Source organism: Hibiscus syriacus, unplaced genomic scaffold (genome assembly GCF_006381635.1).
Source record: "Hibiscus syriacus cultivar Baekdansim isolate YM2019G1 unplaced genomic scaffold, ASM638163v2 tig00110160_pilon, whole genome shotgun sequence".
Taxonomy (NCBI): Eukaryota; Viridiplantae; Streptophyta; class Magnoliopsida; order Malvales; family Malvaceae; genus Hibiscus; species Hibiscus syriacus.
This window is the reverse complement of record NW_024062608.1, coordinates 1,240,014-1,259,086: the sequence shown is the minus strand read 5'-3', so window position 1 is coordinate 1,259,086 and position 19,073 is coordinate 1,240,014. Positions and strand designations below refer to the sequence as shown.

Genomic DNA, 19,073 nt, shown 5'->3' with positions numbered 1-19,073 from the left:
ATAAAAAGTAGAAGTTATGTAAATTACTACAAAGGCATTAAAAGAAGACAGAGATGATACACCCTAGAGATGTGACCCACACTACTCGACTATCCTAGTCTTAAGTCTCCATACTTTCCTATCAGAGGTCATGTCCTCGGTAAGGGCTAAATCCATCAAATCAGATCTCAAGCAGTCTTCCCACTTCCGCCTTGGTCGCCCTCTCCTTCGGATTCAAGTTCCATCCCCATCTCTAATTCTAAATATAATCAAGATTTGTATTATTATTATTATTATTATTATTATGTAAAGATTTTAAGTGTGTAGGAACGCATTTTAGATTCATGTTTTAAACTATTTTTTGTTTGTTTAGTAGAACATCCTCTTCAAGTAACTTTTCTTCACCACTAGCTCTAATTTTTGTCAGGAAAGATATAAATGGTTTAGGTAAAAATATATCCATGGATATATTTTAGTGTGTTAGGTTAAAACTGTGAACCAACATTCCAATGGCCAATTTAGCTTTCTTGGACACCCACCTTTGTTTAGTAACCTCCCTAGCAAAGGGATTCCTAACTATTTTTTTTTATTTAAATAAATAAAAAAGCTATTATCGTCATTCTTAATGTTATTAAAGTCAACAATAGGTTTGTCTCAAGTCAAGTATTTTGGCTGCATGGGTAATATTGTCTTAATCGTTCACTGTCACCTTATTCATTACGGCAACAAATTACCCATAAAAAGGAAATGCATCTTCTAAAGGAAAAGAAAGTGCATTCAGGATTTACAAATTGTCATTAATATCCTTTAAACTACAATTAACCAACGTTTTGTTTCCCCCATTCACATGTAGGAATTTTAGAGAAAGGCCACCATAAATATGAGTTAGCCAAAGATCATTATATATAAATCATATTCAATTCTTTCTGAAACTATAATAATATCTAGTGAAAATTTTCGAATGCTTAACAGATTTTAACAATTTTAATATTTTTGAATAAAATAAAATATAACATATTTGAAAATGATGTAACCTCATCTAAGATTTTAGCATTTTCGATGCAGATAATATATATATATATTTGTTACATTTAAGTTGATTCATGTTCGCATAACATCGGATTTGTATGTTTAAACGTTGAATTATGTTTTACAGTTGAGAATAATAAAATTGATAAACAGACATAAAAGAAGGATGCGAGAGAACGATTTGTGACAAATTCTATTATTTTACATTATCTATAAAAATCGGACAATTTTATTTAAAAATCACTTAAAATATATTATCAGCCGAATAGTACTCTTTAATCAATATTTATAAAAAAATTCACCCTTTCGTAGCATGGAATTCAGGCACGTTATATAGAATGCACTTTATCGACGTGTTAATCACATTCAACAAACGTGCTTCGAACAAGGTGCACTTATGTGATTTGACCTGCCACTTGGGAAATACTTCTTATGGAACGCATTTTACACCAACCCTATAAAGGCTCTTCCTATAAGACGCGCCTTTGATATATTTTTTTCATCCCTCCAATTTTGCCCCCATTTCCTACCTTTCCCCCTCCCCCAACCAAGATCATCTACTTTCTCTCTAAACCCCTCCGCCCTTACAAATCACACCAAGCAAAAATCATCTACCTTCTCTCTAATTTCTTTATGTTGGGTAATGTAATTAAATTTTTTACTTAATTTTAGTTACTATTTTTTAAATGTGGGTAGTTAAAAAATAGAAGGCATGCTACTTACTAGTGTTTATTTTGTGCAACATTTTATGATTAAATAATCCTCGTTTGTTCATTATTATTGCTGATTTGGACATTTTTTCATTATTTCTGTGTAGAGTAGTGACTTCTGAAAAATGTGCTTAAAATGACTAAAAACTGCACTTTTTGTTCTGGAATCAATGCTAGAACAGTGGGCATGAAATGTTGATGTGGCAGTGAGTCAATAGCTTCTAGAAGGTCCAATCAACAGCGCCCAGTCAGCAATTCTAGAAGGTGGATGGACGACTGGAGCATTTCAAGCATTTTAAATTCAAGCTTAAGAATTATCTTTTTAGGATTTTAAATTTAAATAATTATCTTTTGTATTTTTAGCTCATTTTTAGGGTTTTTGGAAGCTATAAATACCCGCCTTGGGTAAAGCTTCAAACATGTCGAATTAGCTAGTTCTTCTCTTCCTTTAAGTTTTATAAAATTTCTTTCTCTTTTTCTTTTACTTTCGTTTCTTTACTTTTACTTTAAAGTTTTTTACTTTTAAAATGCTAAGTATGACTTTTGTCATGCTTAGCTGATTTTCTTTTAAGTCGAGAGCTAAAGCGATGATTCAACTCTAACGTGAGAATTGAAAAAGTATTTGAATAACTTCAAAAACCTCTCTCGATTTCTTGCACTTATTTTCAAAAAAGTCAAAACAATATCTAAACCAAGGATTGACGATGGTCAGGATGCTGTTGCGATTAAAAGTGTGGGAGGAAGGATCGACTTATTGAAAGCACATTCGACTTCCTAGGAACACAATTAGCAAATTGATCACTAAGAGGAAATTGAGATCGAAATTTGTTATTATTGAAACAACATAATCCTAGTCGGTCTTTTACGAACTTAATTGGTTCTTGCTCTATAACAATTGATGTTGATTAGATTAATTTCCAAAGTCAGAATCAAAGGTTGCACTTGGGTATTCAATATACAAAGCATAGTCACAAGGATTGATCCTTGTAGACAAGTAACCGACGTGAATCCCGAAGTAAAAACCATTTTCGATGATATGAGGAAATTGAATCAAAGCTACAACCCAAGGTTGATTTTACCATATTGAATTCATTTCTTTTAAATATTCTTCTTAATCTTCTTTACTTTTTAATCTTCCTACTTTCTTATTTTTATTTACTCTCTTCATCGACAAACCCCCCATCATCAATAAAAAATTACTCCATCCACTTCCTGGCTCAAAGATTAAATCAAACATAAATCAAGGAGTTTTCTTAGTCTCTGTGGGGTTGACCCTTACTTCTCTCTTACTACGTTTAATTTTCTTTAAATATTATTTGAGAAGAAAGGAATTATTTTGACACGAAAAACGACACGTGTCAGGTACGAATGGATGAAAGTCACATTTCGTCTCATATAGCAAATGTGATAAAAATATTTAATTTTTTATGTTTTTAAATTTTAATATATTAAATTTTTATCAATTAGGAAAATGATCGTATATTAAAAGTATTTCATAACACTAAGATAGCCACTCTGATACGTATTTGGAGGTATTTAACTAATGTTGGATCTAGGTACTTATCGTAAATAATTGGATGATGTAAATTTGAACTTGCCCTCATTTTTGCATTAATTGAGAGGTGGAGGCATGGGAAACACGTTTCATCTTTCATTTGGGGAGTGCACTATTACTCTGGATGATGTTTCAATGGAGTTGGGACTCCCGATAGATGGTCTTGTTCATACTAGTGTGGTGGGTGGGGACTGGAAAGGTTTATGCCTATAGTATCTAAGAACGTCCCTGAATTCATTCAATAGTGGCCAAATCTCTTTGACATGGCTTCAAACCAATTTTTTAGAGTTGGAAAAAATTATTCTGAAGATGAGACAAAGATATTTGCTTGGACATATATTTTATGAATCATTTTATAGATCTTGATGTCCGATAAATCTCACAACCAAGTACATGCCATGTGGTTGCATCATCTCATTACTTTTGAATAAACATGTACGTTCAGTTGGGATTGATAATTTTAGCATTTCTCTTTAAGTGAAATGTGTCGAGTAACGAAATATACCAAAAATAGTATTGATTGTTGTCTCATTCTTTTGCAACCTTGGGTGTGGTATCGCATGCCTTTTTATGTATAATCGTGAATGAACCATTTGTCTTTCTTTTCTTACTAAGGTAATTTCAATACTTAATTTATCTATAAATAATTTTATTATACAATTAATTAAAATATTTTTTATATTAAACAGGTGGCCATCACTAAAAAACACCGTGATATTCCTGATAAATTACAAGATATCATGTTATTAAACGAGCAAAAACAAAGTTTGAAGGCACTCTTTTGATTATTAAATTTTTTATTTAATTATCGTTATAATTATAATCTCATTTAAATTTTGATAACAAATATATTTTTTATTTTTGCAATTCTAATGGATGCCATATATGAATGGAGAAATGAGGGCTTGCATCCACCTGACTTGAGTGGTCCGTTGGACGTATTATTTGATGTTGTGCCTCTTATTTATTATGTTATTGTCAAGTGGCATCTGAGTGATGGTGTGCTTCGTCAGTTTGGTTTACACAGTTTATTCCTGAAGCAGCCGCGAATCTCAACAATATGCATAAATTTGACAAACAAGGAAGGCATGATGTTGATTGGATGGAGCAACACAATAGATAGATAGCAATGTGGGAGCACTCACATGAATACATTCACGTTCACTATTATATTTCAGAAAATGGTTTGACGGTTTCACCTGAATATATTTTACGATTCAACAAAAATAAGAAGTCGTTCATACTTTCTAAAGATGCACGAGGCAAGTCTATTTATCATCGTTAGGAAATATTTACTTATATAATATAATCGCCCCGACTAATCGCGAACGAAGTGCAAGCACTTCCGACCTGTCTTCAATAGCACCACTGAAAACACCGCAACATCCACTATACGAACTGATTTTGAGCCCATCGGGTTACATCTGAAGCTCACCGATTTACATGTCGAGTCCATTGAGTTATATTCCGAGCTCGCTGCTGTACATGCTAAGCCCCCTTATGGACCCGTCGTTTGCTTCATATATATTATATCTGATAGATGGTGGCCCTCCACCAACACCAAAATCAACACCGTATGTAGCCTAGTCACCACATTCTTTTTGCATTTTTCATAGTTCTCGGCAAGCGGTGAGATTGTTGATCATACACCTCCACATTCGTTATTCCATGGAGGTTCTTCTTCAACATTAGTTTCAGTCCAACAAGATGAAGCTAATGTCGATGAAGATGATGAGACTGAAGATAAAAAGCATTCTAGACAAAAACATTCAGCTCAAAATAGACAATAACCGCTTTATGGAACACATTCATGAATAAGACATCGTTAGTTTTTATATTATGTTTTTAATTGAATGTTATATTTTTTATATTTAGTTTTTATGATTAATATTATGTTTTAATTTAATGTTATATATCTAGTTTTTATATTATTTTTTAGTATAATATATTTAATTTTGTGTAAATATTTAATTTTTTATATTATGTTATATTTAATTTTTTATTTTTTAAAAATATAAAAAAAGGGCGTAACGCGCCTTCCAGATAAACTATCAAATAAGTATAAGGCGCTTTCTGCAAGACATGTCTTTGCTGAGTCAGATGTCAGGTGTGTAAAGCGCTTCTTATAAAACGTGTCTTATTGTCATATAATATGAAAATGTGATATTTCGGTAAATATTAGAGAAAGATTAACATTCCAGTAGTTTTTCATTTTTAAGATGAATTTTAGGTAAAAATGCCTACAAATTGCATAAGCAAACAAGTCAACAATCAAATTAGGATTTTATTTTACCCTAGACTAGGGATTGGCATGGAATCCGAGCGTGACGGGTTTTGACTCGACCCTACTTGATCGAGTCAATTTTTTTATTAAAAATTTAGGTTTGGGATGGATCGGTTTTTAAGGTTATGTTCGGGTTGGGTTCGGATCCCTACCCGACCCGAAAAATTATAATTTTACTTTATATATTTAAAGATAATTACAATAATACCTCTTTATATATATTTTGTTTCAATTAAATCTCTATTTTTATTGAATAAAAATAATATTTTTAATAAATATATTATTTCAGGTCGGTTGAGCTAGTTTCGGTTTTATATATTTTTTGAATCGGATTAGATCAAGTAGACCAAAAATCTTATCCGACCCTACCTATGCGTGACCCTACCCTAGACCGTGCAATTAAGAAAAGAGAAAATAACCTCATTGACCAAAAATGCCTTATAATATACGATTTTAACCAACTTTTTTTGGATTTGCCAAAATGACCAACTAAATCGCAATGCGATCGATAATTCGCAACGCGATCTCCGGTATCGCAAATCAGTTTCCAGATTTGCAACGCGAACTTCGACTATCGCATTGCGATTTACATATTCGCATTGCGATAGTCTAAGTTCGCGTTGCGATAGTCGAAGTTCGTGTTGCGATTTATTCCAAATTCGTTGCGATTTATTTCAAATTCGTTGCGATTTATTCCAAATTCGTTGCGATAGTCAAAGTTCGCATTGCGATAGTCGAAGTTCGCGTTGCGATTTTCCAAATTCGACTATCGCAACGCGAACTTTGACTATAGCATTGCGATTTACATATTCGCATTGCGATAGTCGAAGTTCGCGTTGCGATTTATTCCAAATTCGTTGCGATAGTCGAAGTTCACGTTGCGATTTATTCCAAATTCGTTGCTATTTATTCCAAATTCGTTGCGATAGTCCAAGTTCGCGTTGCGATTTATTCCAAGTTCGTTGCGATAGTCGAAGTTCGCGTTGCGATTTATTCCAAATTCGTTGCGATAGTATTGCATTTGTTTCTTAAGAATTTTCTCTAAAAAGATAGTATTCGCGCGGACGTGTAGAAGACACGTATTACCACGACCATGACCCGAGACGAGACGAGACGGACGGCGGCGGCGGCGGCGGCGCGCGAGAGTCTTCCTTGTTCTCTATCACTCAACAAGGAAGTGGGAAAGCCAAGCCTTAAATACCATTCCCAATAGTGTTTCCAATACTATGTGGGATTGAGCATTACCAACACTTGTTCCCAATACTATGTGGGATTGAGCCTTAAATAGTGATATTATTTGTGAATTATAGTTAATGACTTTAGTATTTGTATGAAAAGTATTTGTGGTTCGTTTAGTTTTCATACAATTCTAATTTATTTTCAATTGATTGTAATTGCACAATAACAATTTTTTTTTATTCTTGCGAGTGATGCAATTTTTTTGAACGTTTTGCTTAAAATTGCAATAATCGCGATTGATTGTAGATTGACTTTTAATTATGACATATTTAATCGTATAATACTAATGCAATTGGTTGCTGATTCAGTTGTTTTAAGGTGCATGATTGTTAATTGTTTCCTGAATAATCACATTGTATTGGAAACAAGTGTTGGTAATGCTCAATCCCACATAGTATTGGAAACACTATTGGGAATGGTATTTAAGGCTTCGCTTTCCCACTTCCTTGTTGAGTGATAGAGAACAAGGGGGACTCTCGCGTGTCGCCGCCGTCCGTCTTGTCTCGTCTCGTCTCGGGTCGTGGTAATACGTGTCTTCGACACGTCCGCGCGAATACTATCTTTTTAGAGAAAATTCTTAAGAAACAAATGCAATACTATCGCAACGAATTTGGAATAAATCGCAACGCGAACTTCGACTATCGCAACGAATTTGGAATAAATCGCAACGCGAACTTCGACTATCGCAACGAATTTGGAATAAATCGCAACGCGAACTTCGACTATCGCAATGCGAATATGTAAATCGCAATGCGATAGTCGAAGTTCGTGTTGCGATAGTCGAATTTGGAAAATCGCAACGCGAACTTCGACTATCGCATTGCGATTTACATATTCGCATTACGATAGTCCAAGTTCGCATTGCGATAGTCCAAGTTCGCATTGGATAGTCGAAGTTCGCGTTGCGAATCTGGAAACTGATTTGCGATACCGGAGATCGCGTTACGAATTATCGATCGCATTGCGATTTAGTTAGTCATTTTGGCAAATCCAAAAAAAATTGGTTAAAATCGTATATTATAAGGCATTTTTGGTTAATGAAATTATTTTCTCTTAAGAAAAAGGGTCCTAGATCAAGTGGCACTCATTGTTTAATCAATTGTTCCTCTTCAACTTTGAAACTTTGAAACTTTGATTCCTGAACACATTATGTGCTTATCATCTTGTATAGAAAATTCGAAATAAAATATTTATATATTTGAGAAAATTAAAGAAGAGAATATCTGTGGTAGGCCAGCAGTGAGCTCAGTTTCATATTATTAGTCAAAACCTATTTTAGTTGGCGTGATGATCACAGCATTATTCCTTGGGGTGGGTCCATTTCATTTTACCCTACTATTTCAACGAAATTTTCGCCTAATTACACCCGCGTGATCCCCAACACAAGGGTACATCAGTCGTTATAATATAAAATAAAAAGAATCGTATGCTATACACACACGGACGTTTTTAACAACTCCGTCGAACCTCTCTGTTTTCTTTCTCTTTTCTTCTTCGTTTCCTCACCTAAAAATTCGAGCTCCCTTTTCTGGAAATTTCTATCTTTTATAGTTTGATTTTAAGTAAAAACCTAGAACCCAAACTAAAGGACTTCAAAAGAAATGAAAAAGGTTAAAGCAACTTCTTTTGGAGCTAGTTTAAGGAATAAAAACAGAGTTGATTTCATGGCAGTCATTGAAGAACAGAACGGAGGTAAGCTCATAAACAGCTCTAATTTAGTTCCCGTCAATCACTCCCCTCTTTTTCATTTTTTTCTATAGGGATTTTCAAGTACACATTATCTACTAATTTTACACATTATCTACTAATTTTAATCTGTTACGCTTAGTGAAGCTCTGTTTTTGTTCCATCTTCTTCTTTTCAGGTAATTGATGATTGCTCTGTTTTATTATGGAGAATCCGACGACGATGAAGTTATACTTCTCAATAACAGTTACAGCCTTTTTCGTTATCTTCCAAGTAAACTCAGTTAACTCGGAGAACAACAAGTGCCAAGGCTCCTGTGTAACCGGCAATTCCACGAGATTCCTACCATTTCCATTCGGATTCTCATCGGGTTGTCCGATTCAACTCAATTGCAGCTCAAGTAGCGGTGTTGCAATCGGAGACTTCCATGTCTTGAACGTAACTTCCACCGACATCATCGTTGACCTTCCCAACAAATGCGACCGGAAGCTTGATTCGCTCGCCGTTCTATTCGGTGCAAACTACGCGCCTCGGCTGCCAATTATCTTCTGCTGGAAAACTGCTCCAAGGCCTTACAAACTCCCTGTGAAATAAGCGCAACGTTTCTAGAAAGATCGTTCAAAGTCAAACCCTGCGTCGCTAAGAGCGATCATATGAGTTGTTTAACCGGCAGAAATGGTGGGAGGTTGCTGAGTTTCGATGAAGTTAATAATACGCGGTGCCGTTTCTTGTTTTCATCGACTACGATTTTAGCCGAGCCGACGAGTGACTCGATGTTTCAATTGGAGATGGGGCGAGTGAACTTGGAATGGTGGATCGAAGGTGAGTGTAACTGTGATAGAAATGCCCGTTGTACAAAAGTTAAGAATGGTAACAAAACGATGGGGTTTCAGTGCCTTTGCAATGAAGGGTTTGACGGTGATGGATTCAAAGAAGGCGGTGGTTGCCGGCGATGTAAGTCGGATCTTTTTCATATCAGTAATTTCGTTTGTCTTGTTTATGGGGGCGATCTTTAGCAGAGGGAAGAAGTGGGAAACTAGAGGTTTTTTGGGCTCGTTTTCCCATAAAAAGGGTGACGCCTCATCATTATGACTGGTTTGGTTTAATGGCTTCTTTTCCCCCCCTATTTTGTATGTTTTTCACTTGGAATTTAGATTACTTGGGAGGGAAATTATGGGATTCTTGACTAGTATATAGAAGTGTGAGCCTTGTAACAGTTTGACTAGATTGAACCAATGGGGCAATAGATGCACTGTTTTTTGTTATGATGATATTGAATGTTATAGCTTGTAATTTACTAATTGGATAAATCATTAACTCCTTTCTGATTGCTATGCTTTTCAGTTTCCAAGTGCAATGCTTCAAAATTCATGTCAGGAAAATGCGGAGGTACAAGACTTGGTGTTCTAGTTGGAGGTAATTAGGCAACAAATTACCTTAAAGCGTTGTTTTTCATCGTTCTTCTTGTTTCCGTATTGTGTTAGTCCTGTAACCAATGAACCGTATTGTTTTCTTCTTAGGGCTTGTTGTTGGGGCCTTGCTGATGAGTTGTGTTGTTCTTTTATGCTGCCATGTTCGAAGGTGTTGTAATTCTTCAAATAAGAAGATGCATGCACAGCGCCGTCTATGTGAAGCTGCCGGCAACACGAGTGTTCCTTTCTATTCGTATCGAGAGATTGAAAGAGCTACTGATGGCTTCTCTGACAAACATAGATTGGGGACTGGAGCTTACGGTACAGTGTATGCTGGAAAACTCCACAATGATGAATTGGTTGCTATAAAAAGGTTCAGATATAGAGACCCTGATAGTATTGACCAAGTAATGAATGAGATTAAGCTCCTTTCCTCAGTCAGTCACCCGAATCACGTCCGCCTCTTAGGTTGCTGTATCGAGGAGGGTGAACCGATCCTGGTCTACGAATTCATGCCTAACGGAACTTTATCCCAGCATCTACAGAGAGAGAGAGGTGAAGGACTTCCATGGAATGTACGGCTCACCATCGCTGCTGAAACTGCCAAGGCTATTGCCTACCTTCACTCCGTGAATCCGCCGATCTTTCATCGAGATATAAAGTCCAGTAATATACTCTTGGATTACAACTATCGTTCCAAGGTAGCTGATTTTGGTCTTTCCAGGCATGGGATGACTGAATCATCCCACATTTCAACCGCACCTCAAGGAACACCAGGGTATCTTGATCCTCAATACCATCTGTACTTCTATCTTTCAGATAAGAGTGATGTTTATAGTTTCGGGGTTGTGCTTATTGAGATAATAACTGCACTGAAAGTGGTCGACTTCTCACGTCCTCATTCTGAGGTAAACTTGGCTGCACTGGCTACAGACCGGATAGGAAGAGGCTGCATGGAAGAAATAATCGATCCATACCTCGACCTACATCGGGATGCTTGGACACTGTCATCGATTCATAATGTGGCTGAGCTTGCCTTTAGATGCCTTTCTTTTCATCCAGACATGAGACCAAACATGCTTGAAGTCGCGGAAGAGCTTGAACGCATTAGGCTCGGTGCTTGGGTTCCATGTATGTGTATCGAATCACCTTCAGATTCCTCTTGTCCATCCTCTGATGACGAAAGTGAGACATCTTCAAGTACCAAGACATTGGTTGAAAAGTCGATTGTGGAAAGCCGAAGGTTGATGGTAAAGCAAATGGAAGGGAACTGTTTACCATTGGATGATGTTAAAACTTGCTCCCCTGTTTCAGTTCAAGATCATTGGTTAAGTGAGCAAAGTTCTTAATATGGATAATTAAGATAATGAATGTAAATTTTGTTAAAAGAAAAATACAACCTGTCTAAAATTATTGTATCAATGTTTTTCTCAAGCTCCTACCAAAATCCTTTTAAAAGTGAATTCATCTCCTCTTGTGAACTTTTGATTGATTGTTCAAGCTAATATTGCGTTTTTGACCCTTTAAACTATTTTTGCAAATGAAAAATGCACAAAATTAAACTGGAAAATGAAAATTGCATTAAGCAAAAATAATTTTACTTTTTTATGGATAGAGAATCTCTGCATTTTAGTGTTCTCTATTCGTTTCCGAAATTTTAATTTATGTTTAAAGTCAGATAGTTTCGAAAAGTTGAACTAAAAAGGTAATAAAAGCGTGAAATTAAAAACAATCTTTATGAAAATCTGTAGAAGGTGTGCTTTTTCAGCCATAACATCTATTTGAACCAATAAAATAATTTGGCAAAACGGGTTTTTGAATCCCATGTATTTGTCCCAAAAAAAAATGTGGCTGCCGATATTTTTTTACATTTAATGTGATTTTTAAACTTATAAAAAAATCAAAAATAATTCTTTGACCAGTTATTTTCGTCGTTGACCTTTAAGATGTTGGCGTTATACTTTACGGTGTTGATGTGATAATTCACAGTACTGATGTGATAGTCCATAATTGTTGGTGACATAATTGATGATGTGACAGTTGAATTAAATTGATTTTTTAAAGTTTGAGGGTTAAATTGATTTTTTTTAAAGTTTAAGAGCTTATTTGATTTTTTAAAAAAATTATTTTAAATTCAAAATATAAAATATTAAAAAACTTAAATATAATAATACCAAAATTAAAAATTAAAAATATATGTTATTGCTTTTTTAACTCGAATTTAACTTGACTTTTATTTATATAAATCTAAATTTGTTCTTCGTGCACAAATTTTATTTTATATATTCAAATCAAATTATCTTAAATTCTAAGTGTCTTTTTTAATTTCTATTTCACTAAATTTTTATATAAAAAATGAATTAAATAAATATTAGAAAATATTATAAAAATTTGAAATTATGAAATTAAAATTTTGTTCATAAATTATCAAGAAACATATCATTAAAAAATAGTTATCCAATTAAAAGTAACATTTTTAGTGAATATAACATGATATATGGAAGTAAACTTAATCTAAACTTAATCTTATGAAAAAGTGGGAATATTGACTTACCCCACTAATTTTTATTAGACACAACTCTATAAAATCAAGGTAGATATGAACTTCATGTGTTCGAGGGTTTTTTTGTCACTCTAATATTTACTTTTTTTAAAAACAATAAAGAAATAACAAATACATCTCAATAAAATAAAAATAAAATAAAGTTCACAATTTAGAGGGGATCTGACATGAATTTTATTTTATTTTTATTTTTAAAACAAAATAATATACATTTAATTTTTTAGTAATTTAACTTGTATTTTTTGTTTTTTATATTTAATATTTTAATATTTTGAATTTAAATTATTTTTATTTTTATTTTTAATAAGCCTTTAAATAATCAATTTGGCCCTCGAACTTGAAAAAAAATCAACGTAGCCTACCTGTCATGTCATCAGCCATGTCACCAGCATTGAAGACTGTCACATCAACATTGTAGATCGCCAAATCAGCACCATGAAGTGTCACATCATCATCGTAACGGTCAACGACGGAAACCGTTGGTCAAAGGGCCACATTGGGTTGTTTTATAAGTTCGAGAGCCACATTGAGTGCAAAAAAATATCGAGGGTCACATTGACTTTCTTGGACAAGTACAGGGGCCTTAGGTACCCTTTCGCCAAATAATTTTTAGGTATTAATTGTGTAACACCCTAAAACCGAGTGGGCCTAAAGTGCCACATTGGGCTACCGAGGCAACCCTTGATTTCCTAAACTTGGTCGTTTTCTTTTGAAACATACTCAAGGGTATTATTCAACATATAAAACAGCTATTAAAACATTCTACAAACCGGAGTTTTGTGACACATAATTTAAAATCAAAATAATATATCTCACTATTTTATAAAATAATTACACACGTAAAGTTCTTTGAATACACATGCCCACTAAATCTACAATACAATACTCTGAAGGAGATGCTAGAAGTCCTGCTGCGACAGTGCTTCAAGAAGTGCTCAAGCTACCTACCTACCCACAAAAAATATCCGAAGGCTGAGCTTACAAAGCCCAACAGTATAATTGCTAATCTAGAGTAACATTAAGAGTTTTATGAACATAAGCGTGCTAAAGATAAGGTATTAAGCAGTAGGCACATACATGATCTTGATCAAGTGTTACCTACCTAAGGCTCAACTATTTTTTACTGAAATAGGGGTCTCACGCTTCCCTTAGTCCTCGAACAAGGACCTCGCCATAAGTACGCCCTCTCAAGGGTTTCTAACCTTAATGACTGACTGTGACTACTTTGCATTGTCTAAATGCAACTTTGACTCTATTGTGTACTATCTATATGCAATGTTGACTATTATCTGGTCTCACAAAGCCATCAGACATAAGCAACTGTGGATATCACGTCCGGCTAACCTACCCCTCGCGAGTGTTAGGCCTCGTACCCAAATTAGCCATCGAAATACCTCGCGCAATTATTGTGGTGTATCCGGATAAGGACATCACACCTGCCAACACACCCCTCGTGAGTGTTAGACCTTGTACCCAAATTAGCCATCGAAGTACCTCGCGCACTTACTGTTGTGTATCCGGATAAGGACATCACACCTGCCAACCTACCCCTCTCGAGTGTTAAGGCCTTGACACATAGTTAGCCGTAAAAGTGCCTCACACACTTGCTTCAGGTGTTATTGGATATCTTATACCACTAGACGATCATCATCGCCTGAATTGGACTGATGAGACTATACATACATACCTAAGGCCTAGAGGACACACGACGTTGACATCGATGACCGATTAACAACACGGCGTTTTGATGTCAAATAAATTATTCCTTAATCTCAAATAAAATAAAATAGCATATTATAGTATAGAGAGAATAAGGGTTAGTCTGCAGGACTAAGAAAGATTTGAATTGGTTGTTCTTGATCTTTGAACTAGGCAAAAAATAACAAATAAAAGTAAAAATGGGGGGTTTGAAAGATTATAAAGAAATATAAAGATTAAAATAAATTAAAAGAAAATGATTAAAGATTCAAGATGATTAAAAATAACCTCAAGCTTTAATTTTGCCTCAAATTTCAATCGATCCTTAAATAGGATTTTTCTCAAGTTAAATGTCGGTTTGAGTCCGCAAGTTTTAATCCTTGTAGCTCATTTTCCTATTTGGTGATTGATTTTACCAAATCTATTTTAGGAATCACAATCCTTGTTCGGATTAACTTTGATTATCGTTGTTAACTCAAAACATTTTAAAAGCACTTGGAAAAAAACTTGACTCAAATTATGTTTTCTCTATGAAAGTCGAACTCGATCCCAATTTCCCTTAGCGTGTCATCGCTAAGTGTGTTCAAGGGAATTCAAATCAATTGATTCTATAATCCCAACGTTAAATCATAACAACATCCAAGCCAAAATCTATTTTTGAAGTGTAATCTTTTTGATTGTAAGAAAGACCGATCGCCAATCTAGTTTCCAGAAAAATAAGAATTTAACCCGAAAGAGTATGAGGTGCTTTTCAATTCTCATGTTAGGAATTGAGTCATCGCTTCAGTCTTTGGCTATGAAAAACTTAGCTAAGTATGATAAAAATCATACTTATAATTTTTAAAAGAAAACCTTGAAAAAAATAAAAGAAATGAAAGTAAAAAGAAAAGGTAGAACTTTATAAAACTAAAGAAAGAAACAAGAGAATCCGAGAAGTGAATGATTGATTGATCTCAATGATCCTTTGAGGCTTACCCCAACGGGGTATTTATAGTCCTAAAAAACCTGGAAATTTCATTCAAACTAAAAGATAATTATGAAAGATAATTCCTAAAATTGAAAATAAATCCTAATTTAAGTTTGAAAATGTTGCTGAGTCTTTTGATTCCACCAAGATGCTGATTGAACCATCTAGAAGGCTACTGACTGGATGCCACGTCAGACACTTCATTCCCCAAGTCATGCCCACTAATCTAATCATGACTAGAAAATAAAAAATTGTATAATTTCATCAATTTTAGCAATATTTCTGGAATAAACTGTCCTCTATTAAAAATGAACAAAATTTCCAAATTAACAACTTAAAATAACTAATAAAAGAGTAATAAGGTAACTTGAGTATACCCCAACACAACTGGACTCACTAAGGTGAGGGCATCCTCTCTTTAGATACGCTCGTTCTCTAGATTAGAATATTATGTGAATCCTTATTGGTCTGTTACTTCTGCTATTTAATACGATGCTCTATTTTGGTCACTCGTTACTTAAGGGTATGTTAATCATTCTCTACCTTTAGCGAAGCATCTATGCATTCTCGACGTTTTACGACAATTTTTGTATATGTTGTTCACTGGTTGTACTATTAGCTAGCCCGATACCAAACTCAAGTTCAATTTTGAGTAGCGACGCTCTGATTACACTGATTGAACTTCTTTTCAAAACCCCTCAAATTAAAATAACGACTTACACCTCATATGTTCCCTGACGTTCTTGAAGTCCACATTTTTCGTTATTTTTTAATATGACTTGCTCATTGTACCACTAGTCGGTATATCCCCCCTGCAATGATACTCGTTCTCAACCATCCGTATAGTGCTCAATTGAAGGAACTTGAATACGTTACGTTTACTATGGGTAATTCGGTTGTAACTCGCTCTTACGAGTGCATTCGATCCCTTTTGGCTTTTTTCATCCGTCACGACTAATTCTTACTAATTCAAATCGTCCTTAGCTTTTACGGGCCATAATTGGGTTAAAACTAACAATCTAAAATGAGTAGTATCGATACTCTACTAGCAGTACCTATACTATAGGGTTAAGTATTGATACCCCTATGAGTGTCGGTACCAAAAATTCATTATGTTTCTGAAATTGAGGCCAAGTATCGATACTTCCACCCTGAGTATCGATACTGTAGGGGCAATATTGATACTCCCAACCTAAAATCCCTATTTTAGCCCCAATTCATCCAATATCAATACTATTCATCATAGTATTGACACTCGAACCCTAAAATAATTATTTAGGCTAAAAAATCACCCAAAACCATCATAAAGGCCATAATTTGGTTTCTAATCAAGTGCTAAAGCTTTAGGGAGTTAACTAGGATCTTAAGGTAGCATAAAAACGTCTTTTTAATTTCTAAAACTTTATTTGATCATAAAATCAAATATAAACCCTAATATGCCTAAATACATAAATCATAGCAAAACTTCATGCTTATGATAATCTTAACACTCCAAAGGATTAGAAATACACTACCTTGGTTTTAGAAACCCGAAATGAAGCCCCTTGCTTAAAAAAACTTTCTTCCTTAGTGTTTTTTTTATGAAAACTCTCACTTTTATCTTACTAGAAATAAACCAAGACTTTGATTCTAAAACGACATTGCTGGAGGAATTATGAATATAAATAAAGCATGAAAAAAACTTAAAATCTTACCTTGGCCTTTCCCTTTGGTGAAGAAAAAGAAGAAGAAAATATGAAGGAATAAAGGGAAAAGAGTATGAAAGAAATAAATAGGTTTAACTTTTAAAAAATGAGATAAATGCACCTTTGGTCCTTCTTTAATTTTTCCAACATTTAAGAAAGCTCTTGTTTGGTTAATTGGGCCCCGAACTGGCCCAAGCTAAACTCAACTCACCTGAACGATTTAAATTATAAAATTCATGGAAGTCTACTTACCTTTTGGGTAAACCCGAAACTACTAACTTGGAATTTGGTGTGTTACAAATTGGACGAGTTAAAAACACATATGATATCACACATATTTATTTAACGTGACATGCCAAGTCAATTAAAGGACATATGATAGGTGCCTAAAGAATTTTTTGTTCAACATAGGTATATAATATTTTTTTCGTTACACTTTTAGGTGCATTTGACATAATGACGGTTAAATTTTGCCGTTCACAGACACGTGTCAGCCTCATACTTTTCTGAATTTTTTATTTAAAAAAGTAAAATTATTATTATTTAAAAAAAATCCCTTATGTTTTCATTATTCTCACAAAACACCCCAAAATCATAAAATTCCCAAATACTCTCAAATACCTAACCCAAATTATGGCAAACCCAACCCACCGATGACAAAACCCACTACCAGTTATACCTATCCCAAAGTGCAGTGAACCCCACAATTGTATTCGACCAATTTACGCGCGACTTGTGGCGATTTACGCGCGATTGTTATCAATTTGTGCGTGATTTACAACCAATTTTCGATCGACATTTAGTTTAAGGGTGACAAGAGACTTGATAGTAGTGAAGTCTAACGACGACTACAACAATGGCTAACAAAAGAGTTGAATGATTTGGGTTTCAAAAACTTAGGAGTCATTTTGATAATTTTAAAACATTTGGGTTTTTAAAAATAATAATTTCTTTTTTAATAAAAATTTCAAAAAAATATGATGGCGACACATGTCAATTAACGATTGAATTTAATGTTCGTTGCAGCCCAGACACCTAATAGTGTAACAAAGAAAACGTTAGGCATTTGTTTTGAGTAAAAAAAATCTTTAGGTGCATATTAACGACAACCTGAGTTGATTGTTAATTTTGTTGTCTAAGATATGATAGTCGTTTGAGATTTTGAGAACAAATTGTATCATATCTCAAACAATATATTAACATCCAACTTAAACAACTGACAAATTTTCAACGAAAATGACAAATTTTGAATATAATGAATAATCGAGTGACCATTTTATAACTTTAATATTCAGATGACTCAAATTGTATAACTTTTGATAATCAGAGACTCAACAAAATTACACACTATAATCGTGGAGCCATTTATGTACATTATCATATTTTTTACCATTACTAACTATACTAATCTTAAACTATAGTCGATCATTGACTTTTTTATTCTCTATTTTCTCTTCAATAATACAAATTATATTATTTTTTGTCTATTTATTCTTCTCTCCTTCGTATGAAAAAATGTAATAATTTTGTTGGTTATTATAGAACCTTTTTTTTTCTTTTCTGCCTTTGATGTTGCATCTCTATATTCAAACAACGTTATTTGGTTATCGTACTCATTAATACTTACTTTAGATTTTTGGATTGAATATTGATAGTGTTCACAATTATTGATGATATGTTGTGATTGAGTTATAATAATGTCAATTGATCAATAAATTATAATTGTTATATATATTTTTATGTTAGTATTGATGGTGTTTACCATTAGTCGTTAATAATAATATTTGCTTGTATCTATTATTTGTTTGAGTTGTTTATTTGAATTTTTATATGATTTTTTATTCTTAGAGAATCATGTATATTTTAATAATTTTAAAAATATTTAATTTATATAATTAATTAATTTATATTTTTATAGTCTTTATGTTTTTAAAAATTTCTCCTTCTATTAATAAAATTAAAACTAACTACCAACAATAAGTTGGTCTAGTGATATGAGACAAGGTAGGTTAAATAAAGTCAAGGTTCAAGTTTTAATATGTGTGAATAGAACAAATTGGATTGAAATGATCATCATCGTCGTTGCATACCTAATCCTAATTAATCTATTAATAATAAGATATATGTGATTATACCAAAAAAAACTAATTGCTACTATTATTTTAAAAAAACTCACCTAACCTTGTGAAAAATACGGAAATCAAAGTGCTTAAGATAGTCTACTAATTCAATGATTTTGTCTACTAATTCAGTGATTTTGTCTATC

The 19,073-nt window shown here is 33.7% G+C and overlaps 1 pseudogene; it reads left to right on the top strand.

The window, feature by feature from the left end:
* Window positions 1-8,641: 8,641 nt before the first annotated feature.
* On the top strand, window positions 8,642-11,258 carry LOC120216378 (annotated as a pseudogene).
* The last annotated feature ends 7,815 nt before the right edge of the window (window positions 11,259-19,073 follow it).